Raw genomic sequence first — 18,318 nt, forward strand, 5'->3', positions numbered from 1 at the left:
AATAGCAAGTTCAATTGGGGACCTAAGCAGCAAGAGTCATTCGACACTTTGAAGCAGAAATTGAGTAACGCTCCCGTGTTGACCTTAGCTGATGGGATTGATGAATTTGTAGTCTACTGTGATGCATCACACACGGGGATGGGTTGTGTGTTAATGTAGAAAGGCAAGGTCGTTGCCCACACTTCACGACAATTAAAGGTGCATGAGAAGAATTACACCACTCATGATTTGGAATTGGGTGCCGTTGTATTTGCACTAAAGTTGTGGAGGCACTATTTGTATGGCACTAAATGTGTGATCTATTCTGATCATAAAAGCCTTCAGCACCTGTTCAACCAGAAAGAATTGAACATGAGGCAGCAACGATGGATGGAAACTCTAAATGACTATGATTGTGAAATAAGATACCATCCAGGCAAGGCCAATGTAGTCGCAGATGCCCTGAGCAGGAAGGAAAGGGTAAAACCAATCAGGATCAATGCCAAAAGCATTGAAGTCAGGAACAGTCTAAATGAAAGGTTGTTAGCCGCGCAGAATGAGGCAATATTAGAAGCTAACTACCCTAATGAGAAGCTAGGAGTGACTGAAGAACAGTTATCCTATGGCAAGGACGGAATCCTGAGGCTAAATGGAAGAATATGGGTTCCTGTTTTTGGAGGTCTTCGTGACGTCATCCTTAAGGAAGCCCACAGTTCCAAATATTCCGTCCATCCTGGAGCGGATAAGATGTACCAGGATGTAAAGGCAAATTACTGGTGGATAGGCTTGAAAAAGTCTATAGCCACCCATGTGGCTAAATGTCTGACATGCGCTCAAGTTAAAGCTGAACATCAGAAACCGTCAGGTTTGCTACAACAGCCTGAGATTCCCACCTGGAAGTGGGAAATGGTAACGATGGATTTTATCACCAAGTTGCCTAAGACGCCGAAAGGAAATGACACTATTTGGGTAATAGTTGATCGACTGACTAAGTCAGCACATTTCCTACCCATTAAAGAGACTTACAGCTCTGACATGCTAGCTCAACTGTACGTGGATAAGATAGTATCCCTGCATGGCGTACCAGTATCCATTATCTCCGATCGGGATACCAGATACACATCTCATTTCTGGGAGAGTTTCCAAAAGTCCCTGGGTACGCAATTGAATTTTAGTACAGCTTATCATCCTCAGACGGATGGGCAAAGTGAGCGTACTATTCAAACCTTGGAGGACATGCTTCGGGCATGCGTGATTGACCTAGGAGGAAGTTGGGATAGGCACCTACCTCTGATCGAATTTTCCTACAATAATAGCTACCACACCAGCATTAAGGCTGCGCCTTTTGAGGCATTATATGGTAGAAAGTGCAGAACACCCATTTGTTGGGCAGAGGTAGGAGACGTCCAGCTATCAGGACCAGAATTAGTCCTGGAAACAACGGACAAGATTACCCAGATTACTGAACACCTAAAAGTTGCCCGTGATAGGCAAAAGAGCTATGCTGATGGTAAGCGAAAATCCCTCAAGTTTGAGGTTGGCGATAAAGTTTTGCTCAAAGTATCACCATGGAAAGGGGTAATGAGATTTGGCAAGAAAGGTAAGTTAAGCCCGAGGTATATCGGACCATTCGAGATCATCGAATGTGTAGGATCGGTGGCTTACAAGTTGAACATACCAGAGGAGCTTAGTGGTATTCATAACGTGTTCCACATCTGCAATCTGAAGAAATGTCTAGCTGATGAATCGCTAGTCATACCGCATACGGATGTGCATATAGACGAAAGCTTAAAGTTTATAGAAAAACCTGTGTCGATTGAGGACCGACAGGTAAAGAAGCTTCGAAGGAAGTATGTACCCATTGTCAAGGTCAGATGGGAGGGCCGCAGAGGTCCTGATTATACGTGGGAGTTAGAGTCCACGATGCAAGAAAAATACCCTCAATTGTTTCAGTAAATCTTGAGGTCGAGATTTCTTTTAAGGGGGTGAGGATGTAACACCTCGAAAATTCCTGTCCATTAGAATAAAGACACGTGTCATGTACGACAGACGTGTCAGAGAAACTGGATTAAATAAACAGATATGTGGTAGGATTTCTAATAAAAAGGGCGTCATGTTATTTAAAATACCTCTGAACGACCCAAGGGCGACACGTTATTAAATCACCTCTGAGCGACCCGAACTTTTATAAATCCCAAGATCCTTAAATCAATTAATGATCATCTCATATGATAACCGGTTGCTCTCAGATAAATAAAGTTACATCTTTATCAAGGACTTCGGAAATATAGGTTGTTACTACTCCTAATCTAAATAAAATTCTTGTAAATAAGAATTGTTATAGCTTGGCCAAGTAATTGAGAGTCCAAGACTCATTTTTGGAATCTCCTTCGATCTTATAAGTCCCATTATGATTTAAGTTTGAATGAGGAACATGTAAGAGGAAGTAGGGCATGCAATGGCTGGTCAAGGTGGCCCACATCTGCAAAAGAAAGTCTGATTCGGAATAATTGGATTGCATGGTCAAGACTTAAAAGTTTTCAAACTTTTGTCTTCTGGCCATCGCTTACGGCCGCAAGGCCCCTGGCTTACGGTCCGTAAGCAGGGCACCTGGTCATGTTCCGCAAGGATTGGTTACGGACCGCAAAGCCTTAGGCTTACGGTCCGTAAGGAAGGCACCTGAACCATGTTTCAGTAAGGTCGGTTACGGACCGCAACCCCTGTAGCTTACGGTCCGCAAGAGGTCCTTACGGACCGTAAGGCCTCAAGCTTACGGTCCGTAAGACCGTCGCTGGCAGTGAGTTTTGGACAGCTGCCTGTCCAATGCATTTAACCGACTTAAAACGTAACATTTCGATTCTATGGGCTTGCTAGGCAGTAAATAGCTCCTTAGGGACACTTGGGATCATCCCTTTACTACCCTAGATTTGCTTGTCAAGATCTTGGAGCTCCTAGTTCACTATATAAAGGGTTCAAGTGTGATCATTTGACACTTGCTCATTTGGAACTTTGGCTAAAGACTTTCTGGAGCTCCTCTGGTCACCAACACATTTTCTTAGGCTCTCTAATCCATCTTAGGACTCTTGTAAGTGTCCTTAACCTTCTTTAATCCTTTCTAGCTTAGTTAATTAAGTAAAAGTCAAACCGTCGTAATTAAGGTTTGACTTCGTGATTAAGCATAATGTGCTCTGTCAAATCACGAATTAAAGATACCTTTAGGAAGGTAATTAAGTGGGTAACAAACCCTTAAAAGGGTGTTTCCAGATTTCCACTCTAAGCATGTCAATTGTCGAGTCAAAGCTAATCATAAAAAGTCAACAGAATGCTTAATTTCAAATTAACGCATAATTAGCAATGTAGGTTGTATGTAACCTGTTTGAACATTAATATAACTTGGTAATAAGTATAAGAACATGTTCCAACATGTTCAACTCGACAATTTTCTGTTTAGACCCGGTTCGGAACCGAAAGTCGCATAGTTTGACTTTCACTTTGACTTTCAGTTCTGACCCGTTTTAGTTAAGATTAAGATTGCCTTAGAGCTTCTTTTGGACCTAATAACATGTTAGTATATCCTCCTGTGATTATACAACGTGGTTCATTAGATATCTTGTTCGTATGCATATTTCCGTTAAATGCCCATATGTTGACCGTTATGCCCAAATGTCCAAAAATCATGATTTTTGAAAATGTAAAAGGGTAGACAACTTAGTTACTGAAATATAAACTTGTCCCCAAAATTTGACATCAGTTCGAGGTCTAGATTAAGAGTTATGCTCATTAGCGTAATTAGAAGTTTTCTTAGTAAATAATTAGCGTAATTAACGCATAACCTATTTAAACCCGAATTTTATATCAAAACTTTATACCCACTATTATATAATAATATTTTGGGAATTTTAAAGATTTTTATTTATTTTTAGGATGAGCATAACTAGAGGTTTTAAGCTTAATTCGGCTTATGCCGATTTTGCCCTTTCGGCCATAAAATGAGTTTTACAAAACCTTTTGACCTCAAACCTTTTTCTACTGATTTATTATGTTAAATATGATATGTTGAGCCTTCTGGAAATATAAAAATATCAGCTTTTCTTTTAAAACCCGGAAATGGCTCCAAATCGCCTTTTTTAGGCATTTTTACGACATGGTATATGTCGAAACTAGTTTTTACATAAAAGATCTAATACCTACTGATATATTTAATAAAAATATATATTATAACAGTAGACTAAAGTTAAAAACTCAGTTTTCCCATTTTTACCCTTTTAGCCTATGTAAAATTACCAAAATGCCCTTATGAGGCGTAATTGGCGTTTAAAAACGTTTGGGGCATAATTGGACATACCTTACTGATATTGCAACATATTTGGTGCATATAATCTCAGGAAACTTGCATATGATTTATATGGTTACTCGTTACGCACTTTCGCGTTCGGATCGGCTTATGTGACTAGTTCACGCATATTAGCCGAAACGGGTCAAACCGTATCATCTTAGTCTCTAAATTCAGAATGTGTTTAGTTTACCCATATTATACAAGTATCCAAGCTTGTAGGGTCTAAATCACATTCCTCCCCGGTTTTCGCATTCCTCGCGATTAAACCATATTTATTATTCGAAACTAACCGGTCTAGGCCTAGGCTATATTAAAGACCCGTTAGGATTCTAATAGGTTGTATTAAACCTTCGTTCCAGAATAGGAGCCCAGTAAAAGACACTTGCATTTTTGAATTTGTGGTTATACTTGCTCAGGTAAATACTTTTAACTTATTTTCCCTATACGGGCTTGGGGGTACGGTATATAAAATACCGCTTGGTCGGGCAATTGACCCCAACTCATTAGTAGTTGGGTATTATCAATGTGACCCGTTTGAAAACTTGGTGTTGTTTGTTTTTATGCCTTTGGGAGCTTAATGACCATGTCCCGGATATCCTTGGCATCATTTAGCCACGACCTTGACACCCGGGTGTAGGCGTACACCCGGTATTATGTCCATTATTAAAGTATAAACGTTGGCTTCCCGCCGCGGACTTATACTAAGTGGTGTGTCAATTAACCTTAAACCCGACACGAGTCGGGCGACTGAACGCACAACAAACATGTAAATCTTTTACAAGTTTAACTTTGATTAATTATTCCCAAGTTATAAAATGTTTTGTGCCTTGTGCATTTAAAACCAAATTTTTCAAATGTTTTCAAAATGAGTCAGTTAAATTGTATTTACCAGTGCAAACTGACGTATTTTCCCCCAAAAAGATTAAGTGCAGGTGCTATACGCAATAGGCTGGTTTCTCCTTAGCATCGTAGAGTCTCGCAAGCTTTGGGATGCATATATCTGTTGAACAATTTCTTTTTCTTTATTTTCGATCCGCCTGTGGATCTATTTCGACTGGTTGTGATACTTGATATTACACTTAATAGTTGGAATAAATCTATTTTCATTTGCTTCCGCTGTGCATTATAATTTGTGTTGTTTGACAAATGATGATATCAACTACGTCACGATACTCCCCCACCGGGCCCACCGGTGACACGTGGAAATTTGGGGTGTGACAGGGAGGAATTAGGGCAAGAACGGCTTGGGGGATTAGGAGTTCCGATTGATTTTGCTTTGCAATTAGGAGATTATGTGTTTGTGTTGAACTCGCAAGTGATTTAGGGTTTTTATTCAGTTTACAGGGATGATAAGGGTGAGTCCACGTAGGCAGTCCAACTCACAAGTCCCTTGACACGAAAGATTAAAAAACAAACTGAGTTAGTGATTATTTAACGAAGGGGTGACACTGCCACCAAAATGTTAAGTAGAGGGTGATATGAGCCAAAATGAAAGTTGGGAGTGGCATTGGCCAATTTTAATTAGTTTGGGGTGATAAAATCTATTTCCCCAATTAACAACAACATTCCTGTTTGTCATTCCACTTTCGGTTTACCTTTTTGTTCCCTTTTCAATTGACTGTTGGGTTGGTCCTTGAGTTGATTGTTGAGTTAACTGGTGGGTTGGTCATTGTGAAGCTTGTTTAGTTGATTGTTTTGTTTTTTGCCCCCCCCCTTCTGTTTAGGAGCAGGTTCACCTGCATTCATTAGTAATTCACAAAGTGTATAGATAGTTAGCCTAATATCACCAATAACACAAGTTAAACACAAACCTAAGACTAAGAAATGTTCACGTGCAATCATTTCCCTATTTCACTACCCTTTCTCTTGTTTTGACCTCTTGCCCACAAATACCAAAAGGCATTATCACCCCATGCTTTGTAAGTTTTCCTAGGTTTTTTTTATCATCATGAATTTTTGGCCAATACCTTTCACTAGGCAATGGAAGGATTGTGAACTCATCAATATATTATTATGCATTCTCATGTAAAAATCCAGCCAGAACACATACATGTTTACATGGATATCCCCTTAAATCCTATGTCCTACATGTGTAGGTTCTTTTATCCAAATCCACAGAGACATCATCAAAATCTCTAACTTGGAAAACATGATATGATAAGGGATATACCACACATATATAAGCCCTACTTTTTGAAAATTCAAGCTTATCATGGATTTTAGGGCATATGATGACATCTTTGGTAGCCATTTCTGTTCTTTTTGTAACTAGCCTACTCATGACTTGAATCCTGATATCGTCTAACATGTGTATAATATGTTTTGACCTTGCATTGATGATATAACCATTAAAAGTTTCTGCCATGTTGTTTATTATTCCATACATTTTGTGTGAGGGTTCAAATAGCACATTTAAAAACATTTGGGATCCTGCTTTAGTAAGGCCAATACTGCATAGTTCTGATTGCTCTCATCTCATCAATGGCTTGCATGTAGTCAGCTTCAAAATATGCCCTAGCTGCTTTCCAAAACAACTCCTTCAACTCTTCATCTTTGAATGTTTTATGCCAGTTTGCATAGATGTGACTTGCACAGTTTCTATGCTCTGCTTTAGGCCACACCAACGCAACATCATTCAATAGACCCTTCTACAATCAAACATTAGTTTAATAATGAATAAATAAATTTCTAATTTAGTATAACTCCTTTTTGCTGGTCAGATATGAATGTCAATGATTCCCCCCACCATCAATTATTCCCAAAAGCTCATCCATGAACCATTCCTAACTATCATTATTTTCCCCTTCAACGACTGCCCATGCCAATGGATACATATGCTCATTAGCATCCCTTCCCTAGATTTATAACACTTCATTTCCATTGCATAATCTACTAGCTCAAAGACGAAATGTGGTCAATATTTATGAGCAACAACTTCCAATCACCTCCAATATACTTAGATGGATCAAAACCCACTTCAATAGTCCCACCATACCAAAGCATAACTTCGATTCCTTCCATCAGATTTAATCACCGTATAATATTAAAATGCTATAAACCCTAAGCTAAAACGTACCTCTGTTTTGTAAAGATTATGGCTTGGATCGGATCCATGTCTTGGATTGAGAGAGGTTAGGGCTTGATCGGATGTAAGTGAACGATTGTGTGGTTTGTTTGAAACAATGAGGGGTCTTATTAAGTGTAAGGTTATAATTGCTCCGATCCACGTCATCTTGCCACGTTGGATACAATCGACGCGTATGATAGAAAAACTAATGAAGTTATTGGTTGGTTAACTCTAGTGAGTGACAAAACACACAAAGTGTTAAGTTGGGAGTGGTGGGGGTTAACTTGATAATTGGGAGTGGCAGCGGCCAATACCCAGTAGTTGGGTGTGGTAAATCCAATAACCCAAAATAAAAATAGGAAGAACATTGCGTGTCTGGGCATAGCATAAAAGGCAGTCTTGTGTAGAGAGATCACTGTAGCATTGGTTGAGTGCATAGATTTCATTGGGCCTGCTATCGACAATCGTCGTTAAGTGAAGTTTGCAATACATTGCTAATTATTTTCATTGTGCGAACAAAGTTTGGGATGAATACCTCAAGGTTTGGAAGTCTCCTTTAGGCTTTATAATCCCCTTTGATTTAGATGCTAATAGTGGAAGTATTATCAAAGTGATGAAAAACAAAGTTGTATGTTTTGATTTCCTCATCTTCTTGTTGTTAGTTGAAACAAAACTGTTAGATAAAGTTGTTAGTTGTATACAAGTGTTAGATAAAAGTACTTGTTCATGAAAAGTGTGTATTAATCTACAAAGTATTTTAATAATCTGGTCTTAAAATTTTAAGTGTGTAAAATGACATATAATGGTTTATATCTTTACTATTTATTTTTGTTACTAGAGTGTATTACTTGACGAACTCATTCTAATGTAATCATATACAGAACCAAAAAAAAGCAACATAAAACAAAACAAAACACCATAAAAAGGAAAAAAAAATAAAGTAAACATACAACATTAGACTATCCACATCAAGGATGTTTGTAGGTGATTCTTGGCCTATGTGGAGGGCATTTGTGAGACGGATGGATTAGTGGGTGTTGTAGAGGATGACATGAAGGGTGTTCATTCTTAAGGATTCTTAGGGAAGAATGGTGAAGAATGGGGGAATGATGGGTCCTTTCTTTTTTTTATTTAGTTTAAATTTAATAAAATAATTATAATAAGGTTGTCTGTGGGAAGGATATATATGTTATTGTTGTAGGTAAAAAGTGTTTGTGGGAAGAACAAGTGAAAAGCTGATGTAGCATGCTGATTAGGTTGTTTGTAGAAAGGATAGCCTTTCACTGATGCGGATAGTCTTAGATCTGAACTTTATGGATAGATTTACAACAACAAAAAGCGATTAAATAAACAAATTACACGGTATTTGATCTATTTACGCCAAGTATTTTAAGAAAATACATAAAAAAAAATTTTAAAAAAAAATACTTTAATAAAATATTTAAATTAATTTTTTCAATTATTTTTTTAAAATTAAAAAAATATTTTAAATTTATATACATAAAGATATCTTTAAAATACATAAAAAATACTATACGTATATAAATTTAAAATACTTTACGTATAGAAATTTAAAAAATATTTTTTTAAATTAAAAAAATATTTTTAGTATTTTTTAAAAATATTTTGAAGTATTTTCCTAAAATATTTGGAAGAGTCTGCCTGAGGCATTGGAAGAGTCTGCTGAGGCATTGGATGAAGGCATTGGATGAGTCTGCCTGAGGCATTGGATGAGTCTGCCTGAGGCATTGGAGGAGTCTACCTAATCATTGAGACACATGTCACTTCCATATTTAAAGACGCATGAGGGGTCTTGAAAGAGGCATCCCGTTCATTTGAATCCGTGATGCCCCTCTCCAAAGACTAATGAGGTGGCTATTTTGGTAAATCAAACTTTTTCTTGGCTATTTTGGTAATTTTCTCCAAAAGAAACACATATATGCTTATTAATTCAGAGGACACGTAGTATTGTAATGGGAACAAACGCCGTTAACTTTGCAGTTAAGTTACTATTCCTAACATTCAAATATTAATAGACTATGTTATAACCCCGTGTATTACACGGGGTTAAACAAATAAATTTTTTATACTAAATAATAAAACAATATATCTTTAAAAACCTCATTTATTGTACGGGTTGAATAAATATAATTTCATATATTAAATAATAAAAAGTTATATATAAGAACCATATTGTACGGATTGAATAAATGTAATTTTATATACCAAATAAAAAAGTTATATCTTTAAAACCACGTGTATTACACAGGTTGAATAAATGTAATATTGTTTACCAAATAATAAGATAATATATCTTTAAAAACCTCATCTTTAAAATCACGTGTATTACACGGGTTGAATAAATTTAATATTGTTTACCAAATAATAAAATAATACATCTTTAAAAACCTCATTTATTACACGGTTTGAATAAATGTAATCTTATATACCAAATAATAATAAAAAATACATCTTTAAAAATATGCGCATTACACGGTTTGAATAAATGTAATTTTCTATATTAAATAACAAAAAATATATATACCCTTAAAAAACCCCGTGTATTGTACGAATTAAATAAATCTAATTTTATATATCAAATAATAAAAAAGTTATATCTTAAAAAACCTCATGTATTACATGGGTTGAGTAAATGTAATTTTGTATGGTGAAAATAAAAATATTTAATATATTAATACAAAGTTTGGTTTTCATGACAAAAATAAATTATTCTGTTGTTGTAAAATTTGTTAACGAAGTCCCAATAAATTTAACCCTTTATTTAAAACTCCGTAAATGTATAAATGATAAATAATATTAGTTAATCTTATTTTAAGTTTCGTAAAATATATTTGATACCAAACTAAACAAAACGTTCAAATATAACTAATTCAAATAAATAATAGAGTTAATTACATAGTTAGTCCCTGTGGTTTGCACAAAATAACATACTTAGGTACTAATAGTTTAAAATCACTTTCTAGGGTATTAACTTTCATTTTGTAACGTTCGGAGGTATTAACTTCTAGGGTATTAACATAGTTAGTCTATGTGGTTTGCACAAAATAACATATTTAGGTACTAATAGAATGTGATTTTAAACCTACAAATAACGCTAATAACTCCAAACGTTACAAAATGAAAAGTTAATACCCTAGAATGTGATTTTAAACTATTAGTACCTAAGTATGTTACTTTGTGCAAACCACAAAGACTATGTAATTAAGTCTAAATAATATTATAAATGAGAAGAAGATTAAACTAAAATAATAATTATCAATAAGATATCAAACTAATAATATTTAGTAAGAGGGTTATCTATAATATAAGATATTAAACTAAATAATATTTAGTAGGAGGATTATCTATAATTAATTAGAAGAGATTAAACTAAAATAATAATTATCTATAACAGATCGCCTAATATGATGAAAAGTGTCCCTAAAGTGGTTTCTTTTATTATATAGTAAGTATAGATATAGATTTTTTAATATTTTTATAATTATAATATATAATTTATAATTATAATTATAATCATAATAAGTAAAAAATTAAAATAATAATATAAAAATAAAGCTAAAAACCTAAAGGAAAAAGAGTGCGGGAGTCGAAAACTAAGCATGGGACTCGAGCCTGTGTCACCTACGTTGAAGAAAGGAAGCACAACTGGAGAGTGGAAGTGCATTTGTGTTTAACTTTCAACCTTTTATTTTTAAACTAGTGCTAATACCCGCGAATTTCGCGGTGTTGAGAAATGATATTTTTTTATTTTTAGAAAAAAAATTACGATTATACTGATCATAAAGAAACTGTATGCATGAACTTATTATGGAAATCTGAAGTTCAAGATTAAAATACAACGAAGCATCGTACTTTAAATCTAACAAAACCGAAAAATAAGTAAATGAAGGAATGGTTAAAAATATGCAGTTTAAAGCCACTATAAATGCAACAACTTCATATGACATGTTAATAAATATTTAATTTCTGCAAAAGAATAAAATACTCCATTTTCTACAATATGATAAAGAGAAACTTACAAAGACCAATTTGATGTACTATATACAACCTTTAATCATTTTATACCCAATTGATGTAGGATATACAACCTTAGAACCATTATAACTTCAAACCCACTGAATGTCGTACATACAACTCTAGAACATATTGCTATGAGGCGCATGAGTCACAAACACAAAACTGTGAGGCACATTCTTAGTAGATATAGAGTTTATGATACTCACTATATACAGATTTAGAATCATGAAATGTATAAAGCCAGGGTCTCTCCTAAGGCCAATGTATAATCCTCCAATCCCTTCGCTTCGTATAGCCTGTTATAAGAATCCAACCATGAAAGTATAATCATCCAATCCCTTCGCTTCGTATAACCTTCATCAAATCATCTCAACATTAAATCTTATATAATAAAGAAAAGATAAATTGATCATTTGCTTTTTACAAACCTTCAAAAGTTGCTAGTGGCAGCCTTGTCCTACTCATAAGTAGACGCCTTTCATTCTCGTGGTCAAGTCCACAGCTGAGACATCGATGGTTGTCACACGAAAGGCCATTTGGCTCAATTTGCCATTAAGGGGTAACAAAACTTTGTCGATAACCTACCAAGAACATGAATAAAATATGTTTTAGAAAATTGGTTTTTCTAAATTGACAGATACTAAAATTGATTATCTTACAACATAAACTTTTTTAGATCAGTTTAAACTTCAAAGAACTGAAAAGAAGATAGTATCAAGTGGCAAGTGGCAACTGAAGTTTCAAATGCCTAGAATCCCAAAAATAGATCCATATAGAATATTGTTGCCATGGGATCCCATTGCATAGATTAAAGGCTTTGGATGATTCCAAAAAAAATAGTCCTACGAACAATAAATATAAAAGGATCATATTTGTGGTTCAAAAAGTAAACTTTGTGAAAATGTAGATATCATACCACTGTAACTTCAATTAAAGTGGCTTTTTTCGGTTGTACATCAATAACTTATATATTGGTTTATTTATAGCTATTTTTGGGTAGTGGAGAGACATATAAAAAATTATATGAGCATCTTGCAACTCAGTGCTCTTTTCGCTTTCTAAAACCAAGTTTGTGGCACTCTTAGATTTAAATAGACCGAATTTAAACTATTTAACCCATTTAACCCGCTACATGTATAAGTAACCATACTCTTACCAATATTGTGTATATTACTTTTAACAGTGCTTGATGCACTCATATCTATAAGTAACTATTGGTTTTCATGGGGAATTTCTCTTTTTCTTTGCAATATTAATAATACAGGAATATGACACTAATAAAATTGCAACTTGCTAAAATTTCTTCGAGTTTACGAAATTCTAGACTACCCGTCTTTGGCAAAACTAATCCTCTAAATTACAAAAAAAAAAAAAAAAAAAAAAACCTTTGTTTTCTTAAAGAAGTAAAATAATTTCTTTATAGTTTTGACTAAACTTATCAACATTTTATTTTTACTTTAGTAGAAAGTCAAACTGCTTTGAATATGTTAACTGGTTTGTTTTTATTCAAATTTAACATATAAATGTTAATTATAATTTCTAAATATTTAAAGAATTCACATTTAATCTAACCAGTTAACATCATCACCCAAATTTGACCAACTCAAAATTGAGTACTCATAAAAAAGTTATAACATTAAAGATAGTGGGACATTACTCATTAGGTATTATATTCTAAACACTTTTCTACCATTCTCAAGGATAAACTTTAATTTTAAGCCTGTCATGCATATTTGTTTCTAAAATGGATAGGCTCCTTTATTAAATTACATTTAGTAGCTTCAATTCATACACACAGATACATATGATTACTTTTATTATTATGGAGTATATAATATTCTATATATATATATATATATATATATTAAAAAGCTATGTGGATATAGTATTAGAAACTTACATGAGCCTTCGTCTATCCAATCGTCCAAGCAAATGAATATTCTCCGGATATGCTCTCTTTGTGCGTTGGGACAGTTCACATTAACTCCATGATCATTAAAATCATTGAAATGAAAAAAGAGTTTCGTTACTTACATAAAGATTAAATTACCATGAACCGAATAAATGAATACGAAAAAATCTCAACTCGTTAAAGAATCATGATTATGATAAAGATTCATGAAACTGAAAAGGGTATGCAATTATGCTATTGAGTACCTTTTGCACGTGATCAAACACAATCACATCTTCATATAATCTGAGATAGTAGATTTCTATGCTCTACACATCTTGTGGTGCATCTTTATACATTACTTTTTTCTTCTCTACATAGAGAACCGTGTAATATGATAAGTAACCAATCCACTCCACCTGTTTATGATTGAAAACTTTAAATTAACAAACATACCCATATTATAGTTAAAATAAGATTTTTAAGATACATTGAACCCCCCACCTGTCTATCCAATCCGACCCGTACCCAATTTTTTTTGCAACATTAAGTTAAGTCTAGAAAAGTAGACACATTTAGGATAATAAACGTATAAAAGTCACCTGTAACATGGTTTCTTGCAACCAATGCACAATTGTATTGGCACCCTCATCCTATATTTAGCCATCTTCTGAAACATCGTTAGTTTCCCGCCAACTCTCACATCAACTTCATATTGTTTCTTCAAAAATTCTTATTTTCCATTGTTCTTGTTCCAAAGTGCCAACAAACTGTAAAACATATGTCATCTAAAATAGAACTGGTGAAATGAAACGGGTCAACGGGTAAATAATCAACAGTCAATTTGTTTGTAGTGTATTTGAATGCCAACAAAAACTTAGCTATTGCATTTAAATAAAATTATTTTACCATTCTAACTACACCATCTTTGATAAAAGACCCAACACAATGTTTTTTTAGAAGCAACTCACTTGTTACAGTCTATCTATAAAGAAAAGCTTCATAAATTAAAAAATGTCCATGTGTAACAGACATGACCTTCGCATCCACCATACTAAAACGCGTACAAATCTAAGCCTTTTTAGTTTTCAAACCCAACAATGAACCAAGACATACAAAATATCAATTATAGCCTAAAAATTGTTGTGGATGCTAAAGTCACTTTTCAAAGCCATAGCAACGTAGGCCTGATATGTAGACATATAAAGAAAGACAAATTGTACACTATGGCTGCACACTAACATGATGTCTTGTGAATGTGAATGCATAGTTATTCACAAAAACACCTCTTTTTTTTTTTGCCAATAGGCACAAAAACTCGTCTTTCTTTGAACATAAACACGTGGAAAGATGAATAATAAGTGATACCATATAAAAACTGCCAGAAAGAGGGAAACCATCCATAATGGCAATGAAAGAGAGAAATGGCGCGTCAACAACATGTACGGACAGCTACAGTCTAACGCCACTCATCACAGCCTGCAAATAGGGACAATTATTCTGGATTCTAAAGTTACTTTTCAAAGCTTAGTATCATCGGCACAAATATCTAAACATATAAGCTGATGTAAAAGCAGCTCAAAACTCTGTTGGATAACAAAAAACAAATTAGCTTTCAACTATTTTCAAACAATGTTTACAAAACCGTGCAAAACCAACATATGTTAACATTATACCTAACAAAAAAGGTGTGGCGGGGCGTGTGGTATACCAGGTCCAAACAGGCACGACCCAAACTGGTTATGTTCTTAAAAGAGACCGACAACCATACCCCATGGACCTCGGGTCTGGCTAGCAATGCGTCCACCCTAATTCAAAAGACCTAATCAAAAATCAAAATAGCTTAATTACTCAATAATTCTCGAAAAAAAAAACCTACCCGATTCAGGATCAAATTTACACCAAAGTTTATCTCTAAAATTCACAATTAACTACCCAAATCCGAACCCAAACTCGCTCTTCTTTCCCTGTTTCACCATCTTTAGCATTTAAATGTTATTTAGCAATCCCGGGCACTATGAGCACTGAATCAAGATTCGGATCAAGGTACAGTTTAAGCTCCTTGAGGATCCGTAACCATACCACTTCAGCTAGAACCATATCATCCAACAACACCGTCATCATATATTCAAAGTTTTTAATAATCTAATCGGCCAAAATCAGAAATTTAAATCGCCAAAGTGTTAGGTTTTGTGTAAGTGAGGGGGATGAATATTAGTTGGGTTATAACCCGTTTTGACCTATATAAAAAAGACCAGTTTCAACTTTCAAATATTCATCAAAAATAACCTACTTGTTAACTTTTTGGCTTAAAATGACACAGGTCAAATCGCTTTATTTAGCCATCCCATGTTCCCTGAACCGTGGACGGACTCGGATTCAGTAATTCCCAACACTATAAGTATATATGATATTTAATTGCTTTTAAACTATTTTCACGTATATAAAATAAAATTTTCAAGTAGCTCTGTATGTCAAGGCGTCCAATTATTTCGCCATTAGTAGAAAATTGTTTTATGTCCAGATTTAAATAATAGAAATAGTATCACCTAAACAATAAATAAAACTGCAGTTGACTTCTCACCTGAAGGAAGAGCTTTCTATCATGACAGTAACTTCAAACACCCTACAAAAAGATTAGAGCACATGAGTCGAAAAAAACCTGCATGTACACATTTTTATTCTACATATTTAAAATAAAAAAAAAGTATGATCAAATTCAAGAACAATACATGAACCTTTTAAGTTACTAATTTGTTGAACCTTCAAATTTAAAACAGACATTTTATCAAACACTTGGCGTGCACCTATAAATTCGACTATAAAACACCAATTAACAAACTTACAAAACCCACCTTCACACAACATTATAATCCCCATGAGATACTTTCGCATTCCACTTGTATATTTGTCCAACTTGATTATTTATTGAATCACCAGCTTCCATTCTTTAAAGTCAGTGTCCTGAAACAATATCATTGCAATTTACAAAGAGTACTAAAACTTATGAAAATATTAAGTACCTTAAATGTCCTCTTGCATTCGGCATCTAACATCTTAGGATGATTCACCCACTGATAAACAAACTAACAATGTTCAATGACAGTAAACAAAACTGAATCACCAAAAACGAAGGATTTCATCGGATGCGACCTGGAATCACATAAACAATAAAATCAATTACGTTCTCACATATTGTATTTAAAATAAAGCAAAGCCCTAGATATGCATATCAGCTATGTAAACACATTAAACTGACGAAAGAAAAGCAATTATGCAATCAGGGTGAGAAGCAATCTATTAAAGTTCTCAAAAATAAAAATTTAAATAATCTGCAACCAACCTTCACTTTTCTTTCCCCTCTTGTAGCATGATCCACCATACCTTTTCCGGCTTGTATAGCAATCATCTTTGCCAGAGCCAATTTCCATTTTCACCAATGTAGTTTATAAAGGCCCTAGACCGAATACATAGACATACTATATGTATAGAAATTAGAAATTAGTGTAAATATGATGGGGAAAGAGCTAACATGAATTAGATAACTGCTACCTTTAAATAAAAATCGTAACCCTAGAACGATTTTTGTTTCTAAAATCCATAATCGTAGATCTGATAACCTAAATCGTGGATCTGAAACCTTAGTCTCGCCGAAACTCACAAGAAAAACCAAAATTAACCTAATCAATAAAACATTAACAATGTCAAAACGCAGTGGCGTTCATAACAACATGCTTCCAGATTGAATTGGCTCTAAAATCGCAATAATTAACAAAATTAAACTTAATTTTAGAGAGAAGTTGACCTTAATTTTATCCAAAGAATTCCTTACCCAACGTTATTTCGATCGAAACCGTAGAATTTCTTACCGAGATGAGATCGAAGAACCCTGAATTCCAATCCATTGCCGTCGTTCTGAGTTCTGACCATCTCCTTTAACAAACCCTAAAATTTCTTCCCCCAATTGTGAGCTTGAATGAGCAAAAGACAGATGAAAAAAAAAACAAAAACTTGATTCATTTGCATCTAGAACTGAATTATATAAAAAGAAGATGAATAACTTGATTTAGTTTTTTTTCGTGGTGTTCCTTCGTAGGGAGGCGGCTAGGGTTTCTTCATGGAGGCAGAATATGAGGGAGGTGGAAGCGTGGTTAATAAGCTGAAAGATATGAGAAGTGAAGGGAAATATGGACCGAAGATTGAGGACCCGAATTCGTTGCTGGATCCCGTGTCGGGTTATTCAAGGGAATGAGGAGAATGAACATTTTGGCGGGAAAAATGAGATTTAGAGACCCTAGGAGGGTGACATGTGTCCCCTAATTAAGGCTTTTATTAGGTTGTATAGATTGGGTTTATTGGATTTTATCATTTCTAATTATTGGATATTAGCCAATGTCACTCCAGTTATTATTTTGACTCTCACCACTCTCAACTTAATTTTATGTGTTGTGTCACTTCAGTCGAGTGGTTTTTCGCTCCCCTTTTGTTTTTTAGGAACAGATTCACCCGTAGTTATTAGTAATTCATAAAGTGTTAGCCTAATATCACTAATAACACACGTCAAACACCAAGAAATGTTCACCTACGGAGTAACACAAACACACAAAGTATTAAGTTTGGAGTGATAGAGTCAAAAGTGATAGTTGAGAGTGGCAGCAGCCAAAACCCAATAATTGAGAGTGATAGAATCCAATAACCCTTTAAATTGTAACAACACATGCCAAAAAACTATAGACATGGTTACTATTCATGGAAACCAAATTCAAATAAAAATAATGGATTTTAAGAATCCCAACTATTAGTTGTTGGACGGCAACGGTTCCAACTTTAAAAATAACCAGTGGTAGTCCCATATTTTCACATATTGTAAACCAATGGACCTTTGCTAATAGAAAGAAAATTAAGGTTTTGTTAGTAAAAGTCCATTGTATATAATATGTGAAAAGGTAGGATCATCACTGGTTATTTTTAAAGTTGAGACCGTTGTCGCCAATGGCTAATAGTTGA

The 18,318-nt window shown here is 34.4% G+C and overlaps 1 long non-coding RNA gene across 16 annotated transcripts; it reads right to left on the reverse strand.

The window, feature by feature from the left end:
- Positions 1-11,344: 11,344 nt before the first annotated feature.
- LOC110941684 lies at positions 11,345-17,484 on the reverse strand. Of its 16 annotated transcripts, XR_002594322.2 has the most exons (13): positions 17,181-17,480; positions 16,864-16,991; positions 16,655-16,790; positions 16,335-16,464; positions 16,167-16,275; positions 15,896-15,937; positions 14,988-15,133; positions 14,680-14,790; positions 13,914-14,081; positions 13,578-13,730; positions 13,321-13,404; positions 11,849-12,001; positions 11,345-11,774 (listed from the first exon to the last, which is right to left on the reverse strand). It is a non-coding gene; the product is annotated as an uncharacterized LOC110941684 (long non-coding RNA). The 16 variants fall into 16 exon arrangements; XR_004893442.1 differs by adding an exon at positions 15,191-15,401 and having other exon boundaries at positions 15,023-15,119; positions 16,655-17,484; XR_004893433.1 differs by having other exon boundaries at positions 16,655-16,991; positions 17,181-17,481.
- Between the last annotated feature and the right edge of the window lie 834 nt (positions 17,485-18,318).

The sequence above is a fragment of the Helianthus annuus genome, chromosome 5, assembly GCF_002127325.2.
Source record: "Helianthus annuus cultivar XRQ/B chromosome 5, HanXRQr2.0-SUNRISE, whole genome shotgun sequence".
In the NCBI taxonomy this organism is placed as follows: Eukaryota; Viridiplantae; Streptophyta; class Magnoliopsida; order Asterales; family Asteraceae; genus Helianthus; species Helianthus annuus.